This window comes from Sebastes fasciatus, chromosome 12 (genome assembly GCF_043250625.1).
Source record: "Sebastes fasciatus isolate fSebFas1 chromosome 12, fSebFas1.pri, whole genome shotgun sequence".
Taxonomy (NCBI): domain Eukaryota; kingdom Metazoa; phylum Chordata; class Actinopteri; order Perciformes; family Sebastidae; genus Sebastes; species Sebastes fasciatus.
Window position 1 is genome coordinate 18,246,161 of NC_133806.1, and position 4,258 is coordinate 18,250,418.

General features: G+C 36.5%; 1 pseudogene; it reads left to right on the plus strand.

Annotated features, from left to right (window-relative positions):
* Positions 1–653: 653 nt before the first annotated feature.
* On the plus strand, positions 654–4,041 carry LOC141779129 (serum amyloid P-component-like; annotated as a pseudogene).
* The last annotated feature ends 217 nt before the right edge of the window (positions 4,042–4,258 follow it).

The following is a 4,258-nucleotide window of genomic DNA, read 5'->3' on the forward strand; positions in this document are numbered from 1 at the left end:
AAAGTTGTAGATGTCTAGTAAGAATGTCATTGTGGGTATCTCTAATTGCCATTCTGACTAGTGAGAATACAATTTTGACGAGCATAAATTCTATTATGGATATCTAAAATGTAATTACAGATAGGCGTTCGGGTCGATTAAATGTTAAAACGGAAGAAGGGCACTCGGAGGTCCACCAAGGCCAAATGCCCTGTTTTGCAATGTTGACGAAAGTGAACAATAATGCATGTATCTGGATTCGCTCCAAAATGTAATGGGTTCGTCCTTGGCTCATGCTACATCCTTCCACCAAGTTCCATGAAAATTGGGCCAGTTATTTTTCCATAATCCTGCTGACAAACAGACAAACAAATCAAACCGAAAACATAACCTCCTTGGCAGGAGGTACAAATACAACTGTAACTGTTTTGTCTTGTTTGTTTTTCATTTTGTAAAGTGACTAAGCAGCTCAAAGTCTATTTTGATAAGTGTAATTTGCCTTATAAAACAGTTTTACGAGCCCTCACTTATTGTTATACATTTGCAAATTACTGGAATCTGAAGCCATAAATTGCATACAAGGAAGGAGACAAGAAAAAAACACACAGATAATAACAACAATGAGGAAGCAGCCATAGTATAAAACTCACAATCCCATACACTTGCACAAAACATTCTGACACAGGATTCAAGGTAAGCTCAATGCATGATTTTCTACCTGTATTACATATTGTAGTGGTCCAACTTCATTCATCTTTAGTCTACTACACACTGACATTTGAGCTATTAGCATTTAAAGTATTGTTATTATTATTATTTTCATTACATATAACTCTCTGCATTTTGTACGGTGATTATTTGTCTTTGTATTAGATGGCGTTGTATCTTCTACTGGTGATGCTGACAGCATGTGCTGCCATTCCTCAAGGTAAAAAATATATATTCTTCATTTAACAAAGGGAATGCCAAAATGAAACATCCCAAGAAAGATACATGACATCTGGCTTACAGGAGTTTGTTATCTTTTTGATTTTTGTTACCTTTATGCTCACTCTTTTTGGGTATGTACAAATATTTTTTTCCTAAATTAATAGGATGAAACAAATAATGAGGAATATGAGCTTTACATTAAAAGCAACAATTGGGCAAAACATTTAGAATGTATGAGTAAATTATTAGTATTGTCCATAGTCATACTTCTACTATCATTGTCATTCATTTAAATAGTACAATGCAGAAAAAAATAGAATCTTAAATATCTATGAAGAAAATTGTTTAACTTGCAGCCTTTCGTTCATCAACAAGTTGGCAATCGGGATAAGTAAACAATTCCAATGTAGAGCAGGGAGGGAAAGTGAGCCCATCAGCTCCAATTCATTTTCAATGAGAAGTCGCGAATGTCTCGCGAGAAACACCACGAGACAGACAGCAGCTGTGGGCAGGTAGTGCAGAGGGCAAAGTTCAGCTTAGCTGCGCTGGTGGTGTGGCTCTACGGATGGCAAAGTACACAGTAAATTCAACATGTTTCAGATTTGTTGCCACAATTAATCCAGTGATTTGATCTTATGCGTTTATGTCTTCTCAAAACATCTTTTCCTGTTATGCTCCTGTCTGCCTTGCATAAACAATCAAAAGGCCATGTTGGAGTGTGTGTGATTTACTATCAAAGAACTGGGAGACGTGATGAAACATGTCCCATTGAATGAAGTTGTTGTTTATTTAAGTGTGTAAAACAAAGCAGATCAGTACAATTGATATCAAAACTCAGTTGAAGCTGCATTCATAAATTTTTGGTCAGTCGGGGGCAGAGATCCACCGGTTTGTCCACTGAATATATTTCTGTGTAATTGTGTTCTCATTATATAATTTACTTTTCACATTCTGAATTAGAATTTCTCTCTTTTTCAAAGATCTGTCAGGTAAAATGTTCACCTTCCCGCAACAAACCAACACAGCTCATGTGAGGCTGACTACATCAAGACAGGTTTTGAGGGCTGTGACCGTTTGTCTCAGGTGAGGTTGAATATGCAAAATGAATGAAACAACCCACTGTGTGTCTGACTGTAGAAATATTCATCTATGATAATGTCTTTGTGATGCCTACAGATCCTTTACAGACCTCCGTAGAACTCACAGCCTTTTTCTCTATGGCCACCCCTTCTGTTGACAATGACGTTCTGATTTTCAAGGATGGTGCAAACGATGAGATTGACCTCTGGATCAGGAATAAATATTTAGACATAAGAGGGCAGGACTACAAACTGAACACGTGGCACTCAATTTGTACCACATGGGACTCTGCGTCTGGACTGGTACAGCTGTGGTTGGATGGAAAACCCTCAAGTAGGAAGTTCATCAGCTCTGGATCCAGCATCAGCGGCCCCATTATAATTGTTTTAGGACAGGTACAGTTTTTAAGCACCATACTTAAAGAAATGGTTCAACCTTATAGGAAATACGCTGATTAGCTTTTTCGCGAGAGAGTTAGATGAGAAGGTCAGTTTGAAATGTGTAGAGTCGGCAGCCCGTTAGCTTAGCTTAGCACAAAGACTGGAAGCTCTGTCCAAAAAGTTAAAAAAATAATAATTTCCCCATTTTAAGGAGGGTTATGTGCTGGACTATTTCTAGCAGGAGCAGTAACTCCTCTGTCCTCGTCGTCATCTCAGCTGGTTTCCTGGCACCTGGAACTCCGTGCACGTCTCATAAAACAGTCAACTGTTGTTGTTTTTTTGGTCTTTCTTATTTTATTTTGTAATGGATTTAAAATTAATTTGTTTATTGCTTTGGACAAAGCATCTGAGAAAAAAATAAAATTGTGAGCTGATACTTCGGACAGAGTCTGGCTAGCTGTTTCCACCCGTTTCCAGTCTTTGTGCTACGCTAAGCTGACTGACTGTTGGCTCCAGCAACATATTTAGGGCAATCTTACATTCAGTAAGTAATAATCTTCTCATCTAAACCTTGGCAGGTTAGCGAATAAGTAATAAGTGTATTTCCCCAATTGTCAAACTATTCTATTGCTACCTTGTGATTTGTTTTATGTGTTCAAATGGCCTATACAAAATATTGCATTTATATAGATGTTATCTCAAATGTCTGCAAATTCACAGGAACAGGATTCCCATGGTGGAGGCTTTGACATTAATCAGTCTTTCGTTGGCATGATGTCTGATGTCCACCTGTGGGACTACACCCTCTCCTCCTGTGAGATCCAGAGCTACTCAGATCGTCTAAAATTCCCTCCAGGGAATGTGCTCAACTGGAGTGCGTTGTCGTTCCAGACCATAGGAAGAGTGCTGATAGAAGATAAACAAAGAAACTGTTATTAAACGTTTGCAGAGTCAAAAAAAAAAATCTCGAATGGAAAAGTAAAAGAATTTCTTAAAATGAGTTAAAACAAAGTTTAGATTGTTTTTCTGTTTTATTATTATTATTATTATTATTATTATTATTATTATTATTATTATTATTATTATTCTCTTTTGCTTTATTTGTTTGTCAGTTCATTGTAACACAATGCTTTTTTTTTTACTTATGAGTGTTTAACACTCTGAGTGTTTTTTTTTTTTTTATTTTGTGTTCCCTCGTAAAATGTGTGAAACAATCTTTAATCCCGTCAAAGCTAACTTGTGAATTCATGCCATTGCATCAAAAAATGTAATCCAGCTGGAGATGAAAAAAAAGTTCAGATGTATTACATCAGTTCTGTATATGCTTTTCTTTCCCAAAGATATTGCTTTCATAGATATGACACATTGTGTGTGCTCTTCAGTAGTAGCTTGTGAGTACTCTACTGTAAATGTCTCCTCTTTTGATGGCTACACCTTCTGTGTTCTTCATTTCATCTCCCAATGGTCTTATTTGCGACTAGTTGTATCTGTAACACGTTTTTGATGTAAAGTAAAGTTGTATTGTGTTTAACAACGTCTGTAGCTCAACAACTAGCTAAGCTCAACGATGCAATATTGTAAGGAAAATATAATATTGTATTGTAAATAATGAATTGGATATCATGTAAACACTTCTCTTACTTTGTTTCTGAAACAATTAAATAAATATATCTACCGGAGAACCAAAACTTATTGCTTCAAAAAGCAGAGGCTACTCTGTAAGAGTTTATCATAAATGAAATAGGACTTTGGTAATAATGTAGCCTTGAAGGTTTCTTGCCAAGATGGATAATATCGGGTCGTGTCTAGAAAGTAACACATGATTTGGGAACCTCTCGCGTGATGGTAAAGGTTAAGCATTGACCTTGAATAATTTAGATTAGGCATTG